We start from the raw sequence: 24,150 nt of genomic DNA, 5'->3' as shown, positions 1-24,150 counted from the left end.
CACATGACTGTGGGACACTACAGATGGCCATAAATGTGGCCTGACTGCCAAGCACCTGAAATGCAATCATGTGACCACAGGGGCGCAACTGTTGGAATGCCAGAAACTGATCATAAGTACCTTTTGGGGGAGGGGGTGTTGTAATTTCAAATGGAAGCTAACTGGCCAGTTAATCCAAGGACTCTATATACATACACCATTGGTCTGTAGCCAGAGGACCTACAGCTGTATGCTCCTCTACTTTCAGACTCTAGCCAAAAGCAATATCAACAAGAGCAACCACGGTAAGGAACCAACAGATGAAATTGGTTTGTTTTGCCCTTTGATTCAGTGGGAGGTTCCCCTAAAGATTCCACATCACACCACCCTGGAAAGATTTGCATACTCTTTATGTACACCTTAGCAGGTCAGTGGTGGAGCAGAACTAGGCACAAGGTTCAATTATTTTTGCAAGTAGTTGCCCACAGGACACCTGCAATTTGCTTGTGAAGCATGCTTTAAGAAAAAACTGGAAGAGAAGGGAAAGCCTCCCTAGAAAGTGGGGAACGATAGTATTTGGGTTTCTTCAAAAAAAAAATTATACTGCCCTCTAATGTAATATAATTACAAGCTTCTAATAATAGTGGGCAGAAGTACTTGTATCATATGTCCAATAATGAATGAATAACCCAGATGCTTTTCTTAGAAATAAGCATGGAATGCCTCTGCTACACCATGATTTTGTTCTACATCACTATAGAATTTATAGATTGATATGGCAAGTTCTTCTGGCTGTTGGGGGTAAATCATATAAATAAGGTGTGCAATGGCTTAAATAGCAATGTCTCTTGTGAAAAACTAAGTAGAATTTTCAGGGGGGGAAAATGGACAAATCTATTTCTGATCGATATTGATTTTTTCTGATTATAATTCCATTTCCAGTATAAACTTTTTTAAAACCCTGCCCATGTTTTATTTAACTCTCCATTTGTTTGAGCATTTTTTTTTTGACTGTTTGTTTTACAGAATCTGTTTTAGATTAACATTGCCTGTCAAAGATGTTCTTTGGAGTCAAAAGGCTAGCACTGGGTAGAGTAACAGTGAACACCCTGGCAAACATGTTTGGATGCCTTGATACATCTAGAGAGCGATAAAGATCAGAATTATGTAGTCAGTGGGTTTTCCTTGTGACGCACTTTGTGTTGTGTCTTGCCCGCTCTCACAGCAGCCAGGGCCTTCTTATCTGCTCCCGAACACGGAGGAATGTATGCCTCCCAGCCCTAGTCCTGGCTCCATGCCCAGACAAGCTGAAGAGGAGGGGGCACCTCCCGGTCCAAGCCCTGGCTCCATGCCCAAGCAGGCTGCAGAGGAGGGAGCACCCCCCGGCCCCAGCCCTGGCTCCATGCCCAGGCAAACGGAGCAGCTAGACCCCTCCCCCTCCTCCACAGCATGTGAGCCTGAGGAAAGTTTATTTCCAACAGCTGCTGATTGGAGTGACCCTCGCATCAGAAGACTGGATAGGCGGAGGCAACAGAAGGAAGCGAGGGGCAAGCCTTAATGAGTGCTGAGTCATGGAGCCACACCCTATGGCCTATATAAAGGATCTGCTTTCTGGCAGTCTCTGAGTCAGGCAAAGTCGAACTTATCTTGCTGAAGTCACTTACTGGTCTTCTGCCTGCTCTGAGGACTTTGCTAGGACTTTGGGCAGAGCTGCAGAGGCAAGCCTGATTCGGATTTCCCTGACCCGGCCGTCAGCGGAGGAGTGGGACACGACACTGTGGAAATAAAAGTTGGATTTCGAAGAAGCCAGGAGAAAGTTTTGATGCTTTTGAATTGTGAAAGTGGAGAAGAATCCTGAGAACACAATGGACAGCGAAGAAAGCAAAGAAATGGTTCATCAAACAAAGAAATCAAGGTTCAAATTATCCTATTTTGGACACCTTATGCAAGTCTTGACTCTGGAGAGTGCTCTAATACTGCAGGAAAGAGGGACATACTCAATTACAGCAGCAAACTGGGGACAGATCCAGAATATCTATATAGTAAGAGTTGACTTGATGGCACATAAACATCATTAGGCTAGTTTAAACTGAGCCAATTTTAACTATTACCTACAGAGAAATGCCAAATCTGGTGGATAGCTAAGTAAAAGGTTGAGAAATGTGAAGTAGATATTTTTTGTGGTGAAATTTTCATAGGAGAATTCCCTTTTTTGGTGGAGTTCACTGAGTGATTTTTATTTATAGTTTTTCAAATATACATGGAGCTGCATGCATTAAACTTTCAAATAGAAATAATAAAGGACAAAGTTCTACGGTCAATTTGGAATCACATTTAAAAAGCTCAAGCCTCTGCTACATTATGCTTTCTAAAGCCTACCGTACATTGTGAATATGGCAAAAATAAAAATATCCACAAGATGGCGGTAGTTTAAAGAAGATGCCAGCTATGTGGTTATTCTCAAAGTTCTGTGTTTGGGTTAAATATTTGCAATGCAATTTTTATTTAAAAGGTCTTTATCAAGATAAATAACAATACAAATTTTAGGGGAAAAAATAAAACAGACAAAAATAGTAAATAAGAAAGAAAAGAAATAGCAAGAAGAAAACAAAAAAGTTGTAAAGTAGCAGCTTCTAAACTTAGCAGCTACAAACAGTTTGTTCAAATTGTACTTTCTAAGATTATAATATAATTTCCTTCTTTCTATAATCCACCTTTCTATAGTCCATCCCTTGTAATCATCAAACCCATAAATCACAAGTTCATTTTCTTCTTTGTTCAGCAAACATCCATAAGGAATTTCTAGTCCCTAATAAATACAATGATCCTTTCTCTGATCAAGGAAGTCAATTTTGCCATCTCTGCTAATTCTGTCATTTTCATCAGCTATTCCTCCATCCTGAGTATTTCAAAATCTATTTTTGTGCACATAAACTTTTGAGTTATATATTCAAGAAACTCTGCTTCATTTTTAGATATTGTCCTGACAACAACTTTAGAAATAGTATCCAAAGTTCCAGGAATTAGTCAGAGCGCTTTAGATTAATCCAGTATATAAACCATTTATTCTGAATCTGAATTCTTATTTACAGAATGTCTGAACATACAGGATATTACACACATTTGAAACATTATTTTTTTGCTGTAATTTGTAATGAAGCTGGTTACAGGCTCTGGCTTGTTGTATCTCCACTGAACTTCCAAATATAAGCTTCCATTCTACCTGAATATTTATGGGCCAATCAATTATTTCCTTCAAGTTTCCATTTTGCCCTGATTCTTAGCTTCTATTACAGAAACATACGTTTTAATGGACGATATTCTTTACATCTTGATCTGTACATACAGTAAATGATCAAAGGGACATCATCCATCCTTGTTCTATTCCCTGCTGAGTATGGAACGATTTAGTAAACATTCATTGATTAAAAATTCTTTACTTATGTGCATTATATATCACATGCTATTTAGCAAGCAAGTTTTAACGTTTTACAACACACTACAATTCAAGCCTATTTACTTTATCATCTGCGTCCTCTGAATTACCAAATCTACAGTAAACTTTCCAAGATTCATAAATTTTACAATGACTACCAAAAAAACCACAAAATTTTTGATCTGCACCACCCCTACCTCACACTGCATTTGCCAGATTTTGCTCATTCTCATTATACACTTCTCCCAAACACCCGTAACAATCTAAATGACACAAATTTGTACCTACTGATTTTGGCCTTATTGTTTGGAATTACACCTAAATTTCCATTTTCTGTGATTACCTTCATCAGCTTCATTCAGTAATATCAGATCATATTCATATTTCAGACTTACTGCATCCTGCCCTGTTTGTATACAAAACAAGTGAGTAAATCTGTGTTATTTGACATAACAATGCTTCATTAAAACATATGTTTTGTAATGTCCTAAAGATGTTAATTTTGGGGAAGAAGTATTATTAGGCTACAGAATCATCTGTCTCCTGTGGTGTCTACCCATCCTGTTTGATCCAGCAGGAGTAGCATGCTCTGGGTCCTATCCACAAGAGAGTTCCATCTGAACAACCTTTTCTGCTCTAGTACCCAACCCTCTGGCATTCCCCCAGAGATTAGACTTGCCTGAATCCTGCTGGCCTTTTGCAAGGCATTGGAAATCCATTTTTTTTCATCAAGCCTGGGGCCCTGATAGCACAAGTAAGCCTGTTTCCTGGTCATGACTGTTAAATAAGTGTTCCCAACTGATCCATTGTTCTTTCTGTTGTTTTTAATTTTGGTAGCTTTTACAATGTTTCTGTTTTGTTTTTATCTAAAGCCATGCATTTGAGATGGGAGCCATAAACAATTTAAACAAATATTAATTCGGCTTTTAGACAGGGCCTAATATTTCAGTCATACCGTATAATTTTCTTTTACAATTCATAGCTACTGCATGAAAATTGATGGCTGTACAGTCGGAAAGAATATATCTTTCATATACAGAGATGGTCAATAGATGGCCCTGAATATTAGTAACTTTCATCACCCAGCATGGCTTTCCTACGAAGTCTTTTAATTAATATTTTAGTAAGATATAAAAAAACAATTTGATTAGCAGCCTTAGTGCCTTCTAATGGGAGGGAAATGAAACTAGTTAGCCTTTGGCAAATTGTGGCCAATATGCTGTAAAGCAGGGGCTTCCAAACTTGGTAACTTTAAGACTTGTGGACTTCAACACTGGGAGTTGGAAGTCCACAAGTCTTAAAGTTGCCAAGTTTGGAGACCTGTGCCCTAATACAACCATATCCCAAAACTTGCTCACCCTGTTCCTTCAAACTAGGATCTCTAATTCAGAGACTAATTTGGAAGCCAACATATTGTTTGCCATATTCCATCAACCAGTAATATGTGCAATATGTTGACATGCTGAGAGAATATGGAAGTAACATTAGAGGAATTCTTCTAGAAACAGCATATATGAACTGGAATCTGAGTTAGGGCCATGGAGGAGTTGCTAAAGGTGTAGAAATGGAATTCTGCCTGGAGCTTTACAAGGAGCTTGTAGTTTGATCATATTTTAGTGGTTCGCTGAGTCACCTGGTTGCCATGTACTTGCTATGCTGGCTCAAGAACTGCCTACCTGGAGGACATGAAAGATGAAACCAGCTGGCACAAAGCCACTGCTAAACTAGCAGCCCAGATCAGCTCTGCCATTCATTCAGGAGCAGCTTTTTATCCGAGCAAATTTTCCATCTGGAAAAAGACATATCCTTGCACGCTGCTACTCAGAAAACATGAAGCCACCTGCTCTCTCTTGCCCACTTTTTCTTCGTTTCTCACCTACAGTAAGTATATCAGTGGTAAAGCCATAACAGTAAATGTGCTTTACAGTAGAAGGATCATTTCACCTATAACAGGCTCTTTTATTGACTAGTTCCACTGTTCTGTCCTAAAATTAGTGGAGCTCTGAACTTAGCTAGTCTCCCAGCTTAAGCTGATTTCTCTAAACAAAGACTTTCTAATTGAATGATAGTTCAGACTTTTTTCTTTTCGTCCAATGTTTGCGTATCTCCCGGCATACTGCTTTCCCACTGCTCTCTACATTTGAATCCTTTGGCCTCTTATACAATCAGGTTCCTTCTTTGTTGTTCATTACCTCCTGGGTGGCTCTACGGCAGCAACTGACTCTCCTGTCTCCTCTCTCTGCCAAGAGCAAAAGACCCGGAATAAGCCAGGAAAGGAAACCTGGCCATCTGGGCACGCTGGAAATCTCAAAAGAAGCTTTTGTTTCAACTTGTTTCAAAGTGAATGGTTTTCCATTGGAACTGAATTACTCTCTGCTCCCAGCCTAGAGGTTGTCGGCCTTGTGGAGCAGGGAGTATTTTACTTTTGGAACAAGCTAACTCCTTTGATATATGAGAAGCCCTTGGTTGGAATTTACGTCTCTTGCCAAAGGACATGCTGTAGCAGCCAATTGACTGTAATTGCCTCACCTGCACTAAATTACTGCCCCCTCCCCACTTCAGGATTGTTCTCGATGCTAAGCAGAGGTACAAAGCCCTGCTTGTCCTCAGAGAACCTTTCAACCGGAAAGGATGTCAGTGTTGCTTCTTAATTTCTATAGGTTCATTTTGGGGTGAGTCCAGGGGAGCTTCGCCTGGCTCCGAGCCCTGCTAGATCTAGGACACCAAAAGGTTCAGATCCCTTTCAGTTTATGCTGGCTTATTTACATGTTCACAGGCTGTAAGCAGACCGGGCTGTATTTGTAACTTTGCAGGAAGCAAAGGGTTTAACTCATGTTACGAAGATTACAAGAGCAGCTGGGACGCAGAGCTCTTGGACAGGATTCCCATGGCGTGGGGGAAGAAGCTTGAAATCCAGTCTTGGGGATCTGTTGCTCCAGATTGCTACTATCTGGTGGGAAACGCAGGGAGAACTCCTCACCATCACCGGTTGCCTACACATTAATATTGTTATGCTGCCAATAAATATACTTCTCATCAAGTTTCAGCATGTGGGGCAACAGTTTCAGTTAGTAGCAGGTGCCAAGTGAAAATTTTTGCCTGATAGGATAGGGGACTTAATTTTATTTGCCTATGCAAGAAGATTTTTTTTAAAAAAATGGAAGGGGAAAAAAGGAAAAAGCACACATCCCTTTTATACTCATTTTGATAACCAGCATTATGAATACATTTACCTTCTGCCATATTATCAGTAACATTTTACTTAACAATAGAAAAAGCAGGAAATTAAACATAAAATATAAACAATGGTCCAAATTTCTAAACGGTCATCCAATTAGGACCTTGGCAACGAATACTGTATATAGAATGTGAAATGAGTTTGTCAGATCACTGCTTGGACTGCTGGTTAAAGAATACCATTAGGCTAGATTACCCTGTGATCACTGCAACTTTTTCCAATCCAGTAAAATATCTACATAGCCCAAATTATGTATCTGAAACTTTGCAAATTAAGACTGTACAAATGATTCCTGTTTCACTCTTTTTTAAAAAAATCAAGTGGACCCTAAACATTGGGATAAGGATTTTTTGAGGAAACCTTACAGAATAAATATTTAGATTTAACTGTATTCTTTCTATCAGAAATATGGAAGAGATATGGAAGAGATATTTGAAAAGTGATCACTTCATACTGAAAAAAAATATTTATAAAGCCTGCCAAAATATTTTAGATGGCCAAAATAAATTTGTTTAGCAATTCGCCTGTATTTGTAGAACTACACAAAATGTGCAGCAAAAAAGAAGGACAGATGATCAAGAAAGATGGATCAACTATCAAACTTAGGTACAGCACTTACAATGTAGATATTGAGCATTAAATTAATGTACGAAATAAGTACAATTAATTTGTAGCCTATCGATCTTAGGTATACTCAACATGGAAAAACATTTGTTCTTAGCACCAATAATGAAAAAAGTTAACATTTGTAAAAGAAATATGGGGAAGCCGGGAACAAGAAGATAGAATGAAACACCTGGCCTTAATTCTCAGCAGAAACAAATTTTGTAAAAAGGAAATAAGCATAGTGATATTTTATTTTTAGATCCATTGCTTTATTGTCTTTTATAAAGCAAAATGAATAAAAGTAGCACGCAAAGGGATGGTTAAAGATACTGCTTGGCATTCCTTCCTTCCCTCCCTTCTATTCACCCAGCAAACACTCCTGGCATTTTAAGGCACTGCCATGCACTTCTACGTTTATCCCTAAACCCGTAAAGCTAATTCCATAAAGAGGAAGGGAGAGCTGCTGACTCTGTACCATCAGTACCCACCACCATTTCCCACTGCTATTTGGTCACAGCACTCTTCAGAAAGCTCTGTCTTCTTTAGAGAGCTGCTAGAATCCAAGAAGACCTACTGGGGTTAATTTTTCTTTGCTTGCTTTCAAATGACCTTTCCTTAAATATTAGGACAATTCCATTTATAGACCTAATTTCAGATTTTAATAGGTTTCAGGGCTGGAAACCCTGGACTAACACAGTTCTATTACTACTACATTTACACTTTAGTTATTGTTTCCTGTCCATGGAAAACATTTTCCAGAGAAGGTCTCCTGATGTCAACTTTAATATGATTTGCACATAATTAAGAATCAATCATTTTCCAGAATTTTCAACTGAATGTGATTTATTTCTGTGTTTGGATTGTGCTGCTTTTATCTCTTATATGACGTTATTCATCATGTTTAAATTATTCTTGAAAACTCTGGAAGAATCTATTGAAAAGGCATATTAAAAACTGAACATTATGCTTACTTGGTAGAAAACTCTCTCTCTCTGCGTTTTATGCCTAGTGGAATTTCCAAATTCCATCTTCTGAAAATATTCTGAGCAGTTAAGACTTGTTGAGTTTATTTTCCCTCGTCCCCAAAGCGCTACAGTAATCCCTGGGTGTTTTGTTTTTAAAGGCAGGTCTATGAGCTCTGGCCATATATTTCACCTTTGGATAGTTTCTCAGCTACTAATGCCAAAATATGCCTCAATATTAACGCGATGACAGCATTGTAACACAGAGGAAAACCAACATAGGCTTCTTACTGATAGTGCATATTCTTCTGTCTTGACAAAGAAATAGTCACTCTCACTTTACTTTTTGTGTGTGTGTGTGTGTAGTCTCCAAATGTGCACGGTCTGGCAAAGACGTATGTAAAATCTAAACATCCCTTTGCATAATTTAAGTGTAATCTATTTATAGCTTTCTTGGAGGGTTAAAACATGCCAGAAAGTTGCCATGCCATCCGTCAGAAAGATTATAAGTTGAACAGTACATAAAACAAAAGCAATTTTCAAAATATAAAATTTTAAAACATCAAAAAGAAAGGCAGGCTAAAGCATAATGAAAAGCAGAGCAGATTAAGCCCAATTATGTAGTCTAGAACAAAGATGTTTTTGCAAGTCTCCCAATTGCTGGCAAAATTGGAGTGGTGTCTCTTTCCTCAACAAAGAAAATGGAGCTACCACAGAAAATACTTTTTATTTCCATTCGTTGAAAGTTTAGCAAACATAAATTAAGACCTGCCAAACCCAAAATATTTGTTTGCTGGAGAGAGAAGTTCTGTGTGAGGAAACTAGAAAGGGTACGACAGTGTGAATCGCTTCCCATAGCAAATGTCATTGCATTTCACAAGAATAAGAAAACCACATCCCAGATGCCCTCATCCAAGGCTATGAAAGCAGATGGGTGGCAGCTGAAGGGTGGCACAGTCTACCTATTTTGGAGAGATATGAAGTCAGCCTGTGTGGGACTTTATAGGGAAGGAGTTCACATGGCAACAGATAATAATTCACCTTGGAGGGGCAGGTTGGGAACTGTATGTGGCCTGTTCTCTTTCTAGAGCAGGCTTTCATCCAAAATATGCCAAATTAAAGAGAACACCCAGGACGAGCTGTATCATGCCAGCTACACCAAAAAAAAAAAAAAAAAACCTGCTGCAAGAGTTTTTGCATTTAGTTCCCTATGCCATTAAAAGATGGTGTCTTTAGTTGGTTTTTATACATCAACTTATGTCCAGGTTGGTCAGACTCAGGTAATATTTTGCTCATGAGCAGACAGAGAGTCTGGAGCTCAGGGCTGTGGGTTGGCGTGGAAAACTGTGTCATAATGAGGAGAAATGGCAGTGGAAGCAGCAGGGACTGCACATTCCTAGGTAAACAAATAAAAAAATGATTTGAAAAGGTGATGCTGGACCTGGCAAAATTGTTCTGCAAGAAAGGAATCTACGGCATGTGTCAGCATTGTCCTTACTTAACTTACCAGAAAGGGGTTGCCTGCAACAACTACTTGGCACAGAGGGCAAGAGAGAAAGCTTTAGCCAACCATGATATTAAAGTCCAAATTGCAGCATCTGACCCACTTGCTAGTCTCTGCCTCCGAAGAGAAATTTCCCGCCACCATGAGCTATGGGCCCCCCAAACATCTGTAAGACATCTTGCTTGTTTTCCCTGTATTGCATCCTAGTTACTTCTCGTATGTTCTTTATACCTTCTTTACGAATGGAAACAGCAAACAACTAAATGTCTTATTGCTTTAGCAACTCTGTATTTACATATTTTTGCTATCAGATATAGCATGTAGAAGCCTGCAGCTTACAGGATCCAAGTTAATTCACATGTTATACTCAATTGAACCAAGATAAATCTCTTTTACACATTTAAAAGGAGGGGAGGGGGAGAAAAATGTTTTGCCTGCCAGGAAGGAAATATAAGATTTTCCAGATAAGTAATGCATGGGGTTGGGGTGGGGATAAATTTACACACCCTCAACTTTAGGCAAGCAGAGTTTCTGTTGCTTGAAGGAAGCTTATCTTTACTTTCTCTCCTCCAACAGTCTTCCTGATGCTCTTTAATTGATTTCTGAAGACTCTCCCAACCTTACAGAACAGATCAGCATATGGGGAAGAAGATTCAGTCTACTGCAAGTAGTCCTCAATTAACAGCCACTGTGTCCATTAAACTGTACGATGGCAACGAAAAAGTGGTACTTACAACCAGCCCTCAAAGTTCTGGCTGTTGCAGAATCCTTGGTCATGTGATTGTGACTTATGACCTTCCTTGCCAGCTTCTCACAAGCAAAATCAATGGAGGAGCCAGTAGGGAAGGTTGCAAGTTGCAGTCACATAAGCTCCTTGCTTAATGATCCATGGGGATTCACTTAATGGTGGTAACTAGGGACTACTACAATGGTCATAAGTCAGTGATGCGGCATCATGTTCTACAAATGCATCACTTAGTAATGGAAATTCCGGTCCCAATTGTCATAGTTAAATAAAGATTACCTGTAATGAGCCTGTTCAACTCTAGAAGGGTTCTCTAGCAATTAAATCACTACTGGATCCTTATATTTCAGCCCAAATAATTCTCAAGTCACAGGCTGGGGAGTCATTATCGTTAGGTTGGGAAAAACTACTATCTGTATTGTAGTTTTCTAGGAGTAGGTCCCTTGAATTTGAATAAACAGGCCCAGGATTTGATGCATTTAAACTAATTGTTAAGAATGTTTCTAATCATAGACAATCTTTTTAAAAAACACATTTTTACAATCATTTAAATTATTTTTGCTGTATGCCCTGAGAAAGTTTCAAAAAGAGAGATGTATATGTCTACTGTAAGCAAACAAAATAATAAATAAAACTGTAGGAAACCAGACAAGGCATGAGTCATGTGTTATTCCCAAAGAACAAAAATAACCTGATGCCGATAATTAGTAACTTCAAACTACACAAGTAGAAACATCCGATAAAGAAACAAATATCTGGATTGTCTTTCTCTTTCTTTCCAATGCTGGATAACAAGTTGCATACATGACATCTGGCTTGTAGTAGTGACATTTAAAACATTTATGTGTAACACACTGGAAAATTATGAGATGGGAAGTATATGTTTCCCACAGCTGCAGAGAAGAAAATGGGATTTTCCATTTTGTGCCTCAAAAAGTTACATTCTCAGATGAATCAGTGGAGGAGCTGAGGTTAGAATAAGGCCTGCAAGCAAATGATACGACCCCTCTCCCAGTTAACTCTGCATTTATGAAGCAGAAACCTAGATACTATCTGTACTAAGAGGACGGCTAGGATCAGGGCTTTAAAACTTGAGCACTTTCCTCATAGCAGTGCCAACAAGAAAACCAATGGTGTGCAGGCTGCCTGCTAAGATCTATAAATAAATTTGAATTGTAGCATAATCTTCAATTCCAGCATAGGGATATGCCAGGGCATGGCCATGACATCTGAAAAGCAGGTTGGTCATGGCAGCAGGCAGAAATAGCCCACGATCATTTTCTTCAAATAAGGAAATGAGCACGATTTGAGTTCAGATTCCCAATATAATTGAAAGATTGGTGAGCAGATATTTAAACTACTGCAAACCACCTTCATATCCCTTTTTATTGTAAGACCCTCTAGTTCCCTTCCTCTCAGAAGACTTCCTTGTGCCTTTTATCAGCTCATTAATCTCTCTCTGCTCCTCTTGCTCACCTCTGCTGCCTCCACAGTCAGACATATATTTAGGGCAGTGGTGGAATTCAATTTTTTTTACCACTGGTTCTGTGGGCGTGGCTTGGTTGGCGTGGCAAGGGAAGGATACTGCAAAATTCCCATTCCCTCCCCACTCCTGGGGGAAGGATATTGCAAAATCTCCATTCCCACTCCACTCTGGGGCCAGCCAGAAGTGGTATTTGCTGGTTCTCCAAAGTACTCAAAATTTCTGCTACCAGTTCTCCAGAACCTGCTGAATAGCACCCCTGATTTAGGGCATCTGGATTTTGAGTCTTTACCAAGAGCACCAGGATTTCTGTAGTGATTTAAATATTGGACTTGGATCAGAGCAATCCAGATTGCAAGCCACCCTCAAGCTATAAAAATTCATATGTTTTTAATTGAGCCAAGCAAGGCTATTATGTGATGACCAAAACACGTACAACTAACTGTGAGAATTAAGAAATACCACTTAATCTTGGCTTGCAATTGCCCTGGGCTCAGCTGGGTTGTGTAAAAAGGGTTGAGAGAGGTTGTTAATTCGCTGAAATTGGGGTTTCCCAAGTCTTGCTCTTTCTTATCCTATTGCCTACATGGCCAAAGGGAAGGAAGGAAAAGAAGCAGAAAATCTGTCAGAAACAATGAAGGAAAGAATATTAACAGGCCCCTACTTTCCTTTGGTCAATCACTGTTTCTCAGCTGAGCCTACCTCTGAGGGTTGTTTGTGGGAAGAGAATGGGGGAGAACTTTGAACTCCCCAAGGAAACATGGAATAAAGTTGAAAAACCTATACATGTTTCCTAGACAATAATTAGTTTTCCATGCTGCCTAGAGAAAAATTCATGTTGGTCTGACCGATTCTGCTTTATTAATATTACCAAAATACTGGTATTGTAGAAACTTCAATAGGTGAACAGGTGTGAACCTTCTGACCTGGCTCTGCTGAAGTTGTTAGAGGGCAGGTTCCATCAGCCCAATCCAACATGATTAGCAGGTTGGGAACAAGTTTATAAGGGATGCTTGGGGAAAGGTTAACAACAGGTAGAAGTTCGGGAATCTCATGGAGAATTTATGAGAATCAGAATCAGAATAGGCACAAAGGCAAGAAAAGTGCCTGTCTAGGGCTAAGTGTGTGTGGATCTCCAATCAGGGAGGTCTGTTTCTGTTTGATTTTAGCTGTAGCTGAGTTTATAACACGACCATATGGTGAAGTGATCTTGGAGACAGGGATGCAGATTTGACTCATGCAGCATAAATACAAGCTGACCTGCTGTTCCTAACTATAAAAGTTAGAGAAATCTTTAGTCACCCCACAGCCAGATGCGGGATCCTTCCTTCCTGCCTGTTCAAAGCAGGAGCTCTTGAACTGTTTGCCAAAGTCTTCATTCCCCACAGCCCCCTCAGAAAACTCTCCTGGGCCCCAAGTAAAGAAGCCCTCCTCTCTGACACAGCTTAGCTGTTCTCTTAATGTATTTTTATTTATTTATTTATTTATTTATTTATTTATTTATTTATTTATTTATTTATTTATTTATTTTGTCACAACAGTATATATAAGCATAAGCATGAAAATAACTATATAATATATAAGCATATATATGAGCATGAGTATGTAATAACTATATTAATTGGATATAATGAAAGGAAACAATAGGATAGGAACGGTAGGCACGTTTGTGCTCTTATGCACCCCCCCTTACAGACCTCTTAGGAATGGGGTGAGGTCAATAGTAGACAGTTTTTGGTTAAAGCTTTGTAGTGCAACTGTCTTCTCCATTTATTTGCAATCTCCACTGCTACTAATGCTGTGATTGCCAAAAGCAACCTCCAGTTCAGCCTGCTTTAATTACAAATCTGGGTAAGGAAAGGATTTTCTCTGGTGCCAGAGAAAGAACTTTTGTTCGTGGATTCCCTGGAGACTGAAGGGCTAAAGAAAAAAAGTGAGCACCTCTGAGATGAAGTAATCAGGAGTGGCATCAAATGGTTCCAAAGCTTAGAAGGAATTACTACATTGTGGACCAGAAATAAAGTCTCTGCAAACTAAGTAGCTGGCAAGACCAGATACAGCTTTATTTCCTTCCTTGTAATACTTGGCTGGCTCCTGTGTTTGAACCATCTGGATCTGCTTTACAAAATGTGTTAGTGGTGTCTAACAAACATCTGTTGTGGATGATCCCTGCTTGTATGTTCTGCTTATTGCACATGATCTTCTTGCCAATACAGGCTAAGTATTGGTGGGGTTCAGAAGGGAAGGTATACCCTGCCCCCCTCTATTCATAGATACAGAAGGAAGGACATCTTCAGCAGACTATAGTCATTAAATACGTTTGCATTTACACAGTGATAAAAATAAGGCATGTGGAGTTCTTAGTCCTCTTTAACCTTGATTGTTTTCTTGCAGATGTTTCATTACTTGGCTAAGCAACATTTTCAGTGCTAGAAGGCAGTGGGGTTTCTAACATTGGAAGTGTTAACTGCCTTCTAGCACTGATGATTTTACCTAGCCAGGTAATGAAATGTCTCTGCAAGAAAACAACCAAGTTCAGAGAGCACCAAAGACTCTGTAGTTCAGAGTCTGAGCTACAGATATTCTCTTTATTGGTAAAATCCTGGGGAGAAAATAAAGAGGATCGAAATATAGAAACAAATATGGACTACTGGTAAGAAATTATGGCATTTCTTCAAACAGAATTGGGAAAATGATGCTACCCCCTCCCCAAATTACCCGATGAGATTTTGTTAGAAGAAAATCAAGATTGTGTCAATCCCTGCATCTTCATTCCTCACACACCATCTGATCCAAATGTCAACTTCAACACTAACTATCATACTTGAGGGCTCAAACTAATGGAGACTTGAAGGCGAACTGCATGGGGCAGTTTTTATTTACCAAAATACTGCTTCCAACTGCTAAACAGCATCCACTATCCTTCTTCTGCCTGTTGGTAGGGTTGGACCTGTTCCTGTCTTTCACCACTTCATCTAGACCTAATTTTTTTTTTAAAAAAATGTTATCCTTTCCTTTTTACTTCTATTCTTGATGTTTCTTGAAACTGAACAGAAGAGCTGCAATTATACTTAGATATCCGTAAATAAGGGTTTTTTTTTTCTAATTGTTCCATGTGAGTTCTGCATTTTGTGAACCTTCCAGAAAGGCCAAATTCAGATTTCACGTGAACAAGGAGGAGAATAAGTTTCAGTGAGACTTGGCAAGTATTAAGAATCAAAGGCATTCACGAAAAAAATAGAAGGGTCTACTTTTATATTACCAACACTATTGTGCATTGTCCATAGTTGATGTTATCTATCTTTGGTGAAAAGAAGTGAGAAACAATAAAATTAATGGTAATTTCTCAGGTCTAATCACAGCAGTAGCTCCAGCAGTGATGTGGAATTCATAGGCTTAATAAAAATGTAAACATGTATATTTCATTTTTTTTAAAGGCAACATCTCACTGGATCGCTAAAAACGTGCAAGCTTTCAATTTCCTCATGTGAAAATCTAGTTAGAGTTTAGAACAGACTAAAGGAGGAGGGAGATACATTCATTTATCTTGCACTGAACTGTAGTCTCAGTATAAGGTCCAAACCAGGTCAGTGCGGATTTAGAGCAGAGGTGTTAAACTCAAGGCCTGTGGGCCGGATCTGGACCACAGGGCGCTTTAATCTGGCCCACAGGGCCAGTCTGGAAATAGGAAAGGACCAGCCCGCAATGCCTCTGGCAGGTAAAACAGGGTATGGGGGGCGGGGGTGCACAGGCCCTGCGTGCCCCATTTTGGCCAGCAATATGTTGCAGGGGCAGCCCATGGAGAACTACAATGCTGATCCGGCCCTTGAAGAAATTAAGTTTGACATCCCTGATTTAGAGGAAGAGTAAAGAGTAAAGAGAATAAGCCCACCTCAAGATGCACAGCTGGCTCAGAGGACTCTGCTAAGTCAGTTTCGTAGATCTGCTGTTGTTGGGACACTGGTGTTCTGACTTAAGATCTGAGGAGTTTTTGAATCTGAGGAGTTTTTGAATCATCGCTTGCAGATGCCCAGTCACAGCCCACCCAAACCTGAATGAACAATGAAAGGATTTCATCTGGAAAGAGATCAAAGAAGCCGAATGCAGCCACTCTGAAGCAATTCAGAGATTATATCTCTCTTCCTTTCCTCTTGCTAATTTTCTGGCAATCTGATGGGGTGAATTACAGCTTTCATCAATCCCAACGTATAGCATAACTATAAGACATGTTGGTTATAATTGATGGAGATTCACTAGGATGGCATAAAATATTAAAAAGCTAATGTATGGTCATTGGGCCATATTCCATCAGAAAGTAATGCCAATTAAATCCAAAGAAAGGGGCAAATTTTTAGTAATTTTTCTTCCAGCCCAGTGAATCACTTTTAGGTTGCAAAAGAAAAAAAAAAAAAGGCAACAATATTGTATGCATTCTCTTCAAATTTCGTCAGTGTTTTAGGTTTTCCACCTACAGTACTTGCTTTTCCTTCCTTATTTAAAAATAGGAATCTGATGTCCCATATTTTAAAATCAGACAATCCTTAAGTAATGAGGGCCAAATAAAAACTTACCAAGAAATTCATATTTTGTAGCAAATGAAACTATTTTTTTAAGAGCAGACTCTTATCCAGTTGGTTTTCATGCCTAAGGGAAGCCTAAAACCCATCATCCAGCACCTTCACCAGTACAGCAAACTGCCCCTTTTTTAATTATATAATATTTTTATTGTTTAAAACACTGTATTTAATAATGTTCCCCATTGGTCACATAATAATTGAAATTTGGTGGTAACCAGGCTTGAGGTAAGATAGAACCTGCCTGCTTGCCTCAGAGATCTTGCTAAGGTTCTTCCTTATCATGGTGAGAGGAGGCCCAACTCTCACAGCCCTCTGGAAATTTATAAAGACCTGGTTTTTCTGAAGATTTTTTTGTGGGGGACTGATTGTAGAGACATGGACTCTTGAATGAGTTTTATTGTGATGTTCTTTTCTGTTTTATGATTTCATACTCTACAGCAGGAGTGTCAAACTCGCAGTCCACGTCATGTACTGGGCATGCCCATGCCCAGTTTAGCGAAGGGAAAAAAGTGATGATACGTCATGTGACAATGCCATGATGACACGAGTTTGACACCCCTGCTCTATAGCCATTACTGTATTTTATTATATATCACCTAAGTCCAACTGAATTAAGACAGGATGGAAATTTCATGCTTGAATGAATAAACAACTACTTTGGGAGAACTTTAGATTTCTTGCAAACTTTTAGATTTCTTGTAGAGCCTCTCACTCTACATCAGGCATGTCCAACCCAATACCCCATGGGCCACATGTGAACCTGAACAGCTAGTAATGCAACACTACAAGATAATAAAAGCATACATATAAAGGGGAGTGTATTATTTATATATAGTTATCTAATTATATGTAGGTCTTTGGTTATTCGGGTTTTCTCCTGCGTAAAATTGGAAGTCTCTTGGCGACGTTTCAACGAAGTCTCATTCGTCATCTTCAGGCTTCAGCTTCGTGCTTCTGGGAGCAATGTGTGATTGCAGCTGTTTCTTCCTTTTTAACTGCTAGTGGGGTTTTGAACTGATTGGTTGGGAGCTTGGCTGTGCTCTGATTGGATGGGGTTTTTTGTGCTCTGATTGGCTGGGGGTGTGTTCTGTTTGGGTGGGGGCTTGGTTGTGCTCAGATTAGTCTGAATTGCAGGGGGATTTGAGCTTGTGAGCTGCATTGCTGTTGTTTGGCTTCGTGTTTGTGGTCGTGCTACATCTTCATAGTGGGTGTCAGTCTGCTGCATGTATGGATTGGAGGGGTTTGAAATGGCTAATGTTGCAGCTGCAGTGTGGCTTCTGGTCCTTGGTCGTGCTTCATGATCAGTGTGGGTTTGGGTCTGCTTTCTGGGTGGACCTCGTGAGTGTGGGTCTGGTTAGCACGACCAAGGACCAGAAGCCAGACCGCAGCTGCAACATTAGCCATTTCAAACCCCTCCAATCCATACATGCAGCAGACTGACACCCACTATGAAGATGTAGCACGACCACGAACACGAAGCCAAACAACAGCAATGCAGCTCACAAGCTCAAATCCCCCTGCAATTCAGACTAATCTGAGCACAACCAAGCCCCCACCCAAACAGAACACACCCCCAGCCAATCAGAGCACAAAAAACCCCATCCAATCAGAGCACAGCCAAGCTCCCAACCAATCAGTTCAAACCCCCACTAGCAGTTAAAAAGAAAGAAACAGCTGCAATCACACATTGCTCCCAGAAGCACGAAGCTGAAGCCTGAAGATGACGAATGAGACTTTGTCGAAACGTCGCCAAGACACTTCCAATTTTACGTGGGAGAAAACCCGAATAACCAAAGACCTACATACAAATACCCGCGAAAACCTCAGAAAACAATTATCTAATTATACTATATATTTTATATGCAACTCAAGACGCCTCTTCACTCACTGTAGCCCAGGCAAGCCAAAAGGTTGGATAATCGTGTGATCTACATGCTTCTTGTGCACAAACATTATATACAAAGATCTCCTCCTAACAACGTAGTGGATCTTCACAGCATCGCCCAACCTGTGCTATAAACCTCTCTTCGTTACTATTACATTGATATATGGATGGCTTGGATGATGCTATGAGTAATTGCTTCTAAATGGGCATCTCTACATGCATATTTGACAGGTAAATATTTTGCTTGATTGTGTTGCTCTTTGTTAACCTCATTTTGAGGCCATTGTTCCTCAGCTTTGGCAGTTTAAGTACCATTTTAATTTTGTCCCAAACTAACTAGAATAAGATCCAGTAAAATTTTCTAGTAAGATCTGGAAAATGTATTCTTTAACAGCTGACAGTTTCTTCAAACACATATAAAAGGCAATTCCCCACAGTGGCCAGATAAATATAACTATAGGATCATGATGGTGAACCTATGGCACACAGGCCACAAGTGCTGGGCACGTGAGCTCAGCTCCAGCACGCCAGCTGATTTTCGGGCCTTCTGGGCCTACCTCAATAGGGGAAAAGGCTGTTTCCTACTTTCGGAGGGCCTGGTGGGAGTGGGGAAGGCCTATTTTTTGCTCTCTTCATGCTCCAGAGCCTTTCTAGGAGCCTGGGGTGGGAAACAGCCTTCCTCACGCACACCCGGAAGCCCTCCGGAGGCCAAAAACAGCCTGTTTGCCAACTTCCGGTTCCTAGAAAGGCTCTGAAGCCTGATGAGAGCAAAAAAATGGGCCTACCGAGCCCACCATGCCAAAAGCGGGGGTGGGGGGGAGCATGGGAAATGTTGCGTGCGCATGTGCAGGGACAGGGCGCATAGAATTATTGGTGTGGACACATGTGCGAAAAAAAACCCCGGCGCTCCTCCCGCTTTTGGCATGTGATGGCAAAAAGGTTCGCCATCACTACTATAGGATAGGCATGTATGCACTCAGACTCACATTCACAAATTTCTTTTTTTCTGGAGGCTGTGCTTATTTTAGAAAGAAATGCACTATAGGTCATCAAATTCACAGCCTCTGTGTGACTTTTTTAATTTTTTTGTATATCTGCTAGAGTAGCAACAGTTTACATATCTTGGTTGTTCTCAAAAGCCAACATAGTTGAATCCAACTAGCACCTGGATGGAAGATCACCAGAAATGCCAAAACTACGTTGCATTTTTGTGGTGTCAAGAAAAGTAAATGGATTTGTCCATTAAGTAGGTTCAACTCGAAGATCGATCATACCTAACCTTTACAACTTAGGTCGTATTGATCATATACTCATTGAAGAAGCTCCATCTGGTCATTCTACATCTTCATTTGTGAGGGATGTATATCGAGCAGTGAGAAAGGAAGATGACATACACACACACACCTAGCTAGACAGATCAAATGAATCAACCCTGGTGAACCCTTCCATGACGGATTGTTTCAGTGACTTATATAATTAAATTGGAACAGTATAGAGAACGTTTTATATGTATTCTACACAAGGACAACATACAACTCTACCAATCTCGTGTTTGGTACAGCAAAGGGTGGCACACAAGGCAGATACCTACATACAGAGTTGCCATCTTAAATGTGAAGTTTTCTTTCTTTCAGGAAAAAAAGATGCAAACAATTTAAGCCTCCCTCCAATAAAAAAATAAAACAAGAACTGGGTGAAATGATCTAATTGCTTTACCATCTGACTTTGAAGGTGGAGTCCTAGCACTGTGAGCTGCCTATAAATCAGCTTTAGGGAGCAATGCCCACCACTGAATCTAGGGGTTAATCTAGGCAGTCCCTCACACTCCAGGTGAGCCAAAGTAACCTGCAGGGACGAATAATTAAGCTGCCTTCCTGAAGAAGTATGAAGTTTCCTTGTTGCACCTTTTGATAAGAACTGTGTTAGTCATCTTTAAAACAGGTCTAGAAGGATCTGCTGGCGTTTTGCCCAGCTGCTCCTGCTCACATAAGACCAAGCAATTCAATAACCTGCCTGCCTGCCTCCCACCCGCTGCAGACCCGACTCCACCTGCTGAGACTGAGCCACCCTGTCAAGTACAGCACGTAGACAGCATACGGTTAATCAGAGGTGGCTCACCAGAACCTGTCAATTTGCAGAATGCACTGAGAATAGGTGGAGCAGGGAGACCTGTAGCTCTCCTCCCTCTGCTCAAGGCACAAACATTTGCGCACATAATCCACTCTAAGGACCCAAATATAATGCCCAGAACACCCTGTGAGACAGGGGACCTCCTGCAGAGGCTGTGGAATTATGTCACCCTTCACTTGGCTCAGTAAACTATCAGGATTTCCCATACAGACATGCAGTTCAATTTGGCAGCTTTGCAGAACTTACAGTCAAACTCGCGGCCCACAGGACAAATGTGTCACGCTCTGGCCATGCCCAGCCCCATTTTAGCAAAGGGGAAAAAAGACACGATATGTTACGTGACAATGTGACGCCGTGAGTTTGACACCCCTGACTTACAGCCGCCATGTAGTGTAGTAATCACCGGGCCATTTCATCAGATGCCAAATACACTGTCCTCCAGGTACTACTGGAGGAAGTCGTTATTCAGCCTCATATATCGGTGGAAGTCATTATTCAACAACATCTGGCAGGCTGTAAGTTCTTCATCCTTGAGCAAAATGGTGAAATGAAAATAGTGATTTTCCTTTCCATTCCACTCCTGCTAGCATCGCCCTGCATAAAAAAAAAAGAGTAAAAAAAATGATGTGTATTATAAACGATTATAATCAATTCAGGACAGAGGCCCCATGAGGGCTGCCTCACTGAAACATTCCCCTCTCCCACGTTTTGTGCCTTCTCTTTGGTTGCTGCAGGTGTTGCTGCGGGAACGAAGTGATGGGCGGCCATCTGCTGCGAGAACAAGAGAGAAGCTGGAATATGTGTGGGAGGGGGAAGCCGGCCTCTTGCTTCGGCTGTTAATTGAGTCTGTGTTTCGGGATTCCAGAGGACTTTGCTAAGATGCACGGGAGGGTCGCCCAGAGAAAGAGTGACTCGCTCCATGCAGTAACCTACTGTTACTCCATGCAGTAACCGGTTACGGTACGATACGGGGCCCATACCATAACCGGTATAGGCCCCATACCGCAGCAGCTTCCTTTCTTTCCTGCCCTTGAGGATCTCTCTCTCTCAGCTGACTGGTTGCTTTAAGAACTTTTGTGGAGGCCGTGATGGAGGATACGATGCCTTTGCTGATTGGAAATCAGAAGGCGACTTAACTCTCCAGGAGCTGCAAACAGGGCATTCGCCTGCAGTTAGGTCAGGTCGGAATTGCTCGGAAACCAGGTACTCAAGTGAGAACCCTTTTTCTATGTATCTTTGGAGCAAATGGCACCCTAATTGTGCAGTCATTGTGGACCACTTGAATCTGAACAAAGAACCGCCTCCTGTTTGAAACCTGCACTCTGCAGAATGGGCCTGATCATTAAGCAATTGAAAGCTTTCGCAGATTGTGGAAGATCGTTTCTTTTGCTCTGGAAAAGCAGGGCAATTATTAACAGGGCACCTTCCTCCTGCAAGAGTCTACTTGGGTCTGAACAGTGGGCATCCATTTAATCCAGGAGCTAATTTCCAGCTGTGGACACCAAAGGAATGTTTTTGCAGCACACATTCCAAAGATCTGGAGTGCTTACTGAATTAAGGAAACTATTAATTTGTCCCTTTGGAGCAGCTCGGAACAGACTTCAGGAAATCTAAAACAGCCTTTCACAATCTGGCCTCCAGATATATTGAGTCAGTTTCCCAGATTTGCCCAGTCAGCATGGCCATTGTTCAAAATTTCAGAAGCTGAAATCCACATATTGGGACCCAGGCTGGGCTGATCTGAACCCTAATTTTCTTCTCATCTGTTTGGGCTATATCCAGATCAAAAGGCAGTGTGCTAGACTATTTATCAAAGCGTAAAGTGATGAACCAATTGTGGTTGCTCACTCCATTCCTGGTTGCCATGTGACGAGCTATAACCTGGGCTACTATACATCTGGAAAACAGAAATATTAAGATTAGAGCAAAGAGTTACAGCAGATGGCAGCAAAGATGACAGCATCTCTTTGCTGCCATCTAGTGGCCAGCTTAGATTTTGTAGGCCAGGTACAGTAGCCCTAGATTTCTTACACTGTGATAAAATTAATCAATCCAGGTTTTATCACATCTCAGAAACTACTGGATGACTAGCTCTCAATTATATCTTGTTCAATTATATATAGTGATCTTGGAAACTTTCACATCTGTTGTGGAGGAGGAGAGAGTCCAGGCCATGTAAAATGGAAGCTTTATGTTTTAGATCTCAGGGGGTCTGGAACCATTATAGCAGGCCGGTGTTGTCTGGGAGAATGGTTTGGCTTTAGATCAAAAGCCTCCAGGGAGGGAAGTGGAGTGTCTTGGAAACTTCTAGTCCACTGATGTCTTTACAAGCATGAATTTCATCCTAAGAGACTTTGAAGCCAAAAGACAATGTTTACCTCATGAATTCCAGCATGAATTCTTTTCTTCCTACAAATATCCTCAAAAGACTCCCACCCCCCCCCCCAAAAAAAATCAACCCTCCCTGCCACTAGTTTAGTAAGGAGGGCAGACTAGAGCAAGAATGGCAGTCACACTTCTTACTTTAGATGATGTGGCTTCTTCCTTTGACTGCTGGTCTTCATCAGTCTGACGTGAGAGCAGGAACGATCCCAGTACTGAGGTCCTGCTGGTTGCTGGCACTCTAAGAACATTCCTGCAGCATGTTTCAGCAGGTCTGGGGCAGGGCTGAAATTTCAGGGCCCTCATCTGTCTGTCTCCATCCAGGGGCCAGAGGCACTTCCTGTCTACCTCCTCTAGCTGCTGACCTCTTCTCAGGGGTATCCCCTTTCCACGTTAATGGACTTGGCTGGCTGGCTAGCTGGAAGCCTACGCTTCACCCAAAGGAGAAATTCCGCATCAAGACTTGCATCAAGGCCAATAACTCTTCAGATGCTTCATCCACTTTGCTAAGCAGCCATTAACTTGCATGTTTTGAGTGACAAAAAAAAAAGAAGATTAGCATAGACATCCCTTCCCAAAGCATTCTTCCGTGTCCTTGATAGATGACTCTAAAACTCAAGTCTCACAATAACCTGATAAGGAGATACATTTGTCCTTGAACGAAACCATTTTGGGTTGTAGATGCATGACTGAATATTCTGGTCAGGGTCTCTTACCCCACTAAAATTCTGAAGACTTAAGTTTTCTGTGTTTTATTACATGGTTCTGCAAGCTCCCAGTTCAGACAGATTCACAAGATTGAAAAACTGATTATACTCCAATGACCGAGGATCTTCTATCTTAATGAATCCTCACTAACCTTCATAGAGAAAAGAGGTATCTCCTTGCACCATTCTCTAGTCTTGTATATGATCTTGAATTTTGGGATTTGTTCTCAATGGAAAAGATAGGTAGCTATGGAGGCCAATAGAAAAATACGCTCTGGCAAGGCAGAACCGTACTAGGGATTCTGTGATATTTTAATTCGGTTACAGAGTTCAATGCAGTACAATTTTTTCCCTGGTGTGAAATGTATGGCTGTCCACAAGTCAATGATTTATGCCCTGTGTATTGGTAGAGGTGATAAAGTTCATTCCTCTTCAAGGGAAAGTCTCCTTGGGGAATTCCTGCCTTAATTCGTCTGCACCTATTCAGCAGATGTGTCAATCAAATTGCCCTTATGG

General features: G+C 40.8%; 1 long non-coding RNA gene across 1 annotated transcript; it reads right to left on the bottom strand.

The window, feature by feature from the left end:
- Window positions 1–1,630: 1,630 nt before the first annotated feature.
- Window positions 1,631–5,637, bottom strand: LOC131190138 (uncharacterized). The gene is made up of 3 exons (XR_009153233.1): window positions 5,608–5,637; window positions 3,759–3,821; window positions 1,631–1,754 (listed from the first exon to the last, which is right to left on the bottom strand). It is a non-coding gene; the product is annotated as an uncharacterized LOC131190138 (long non-coding RNA).
- Window positions 5,638–24,150: the final 18,513 nt, after the last annotated feature.

The sequence above is a fragment of the Ahaetulla prasina genome, chromosome 2 (genome assembly GCF_028640845.1).
Source record: "Ahaetulla prasina isolate Xishuangbanna chromosome 2, ASM2864084v1, whole genome shotgun sequence".
NCBI lineage: Eukaryota > Metazoa > Chordata > Lepidosauria > Squamata > Colubridae > Ahaetulla > Ahaetulla prasina.
Note: the sequence above shows the minus strand (reverse complement) of the source record. Positions and strands in the feature narration are given on the sequence as shown.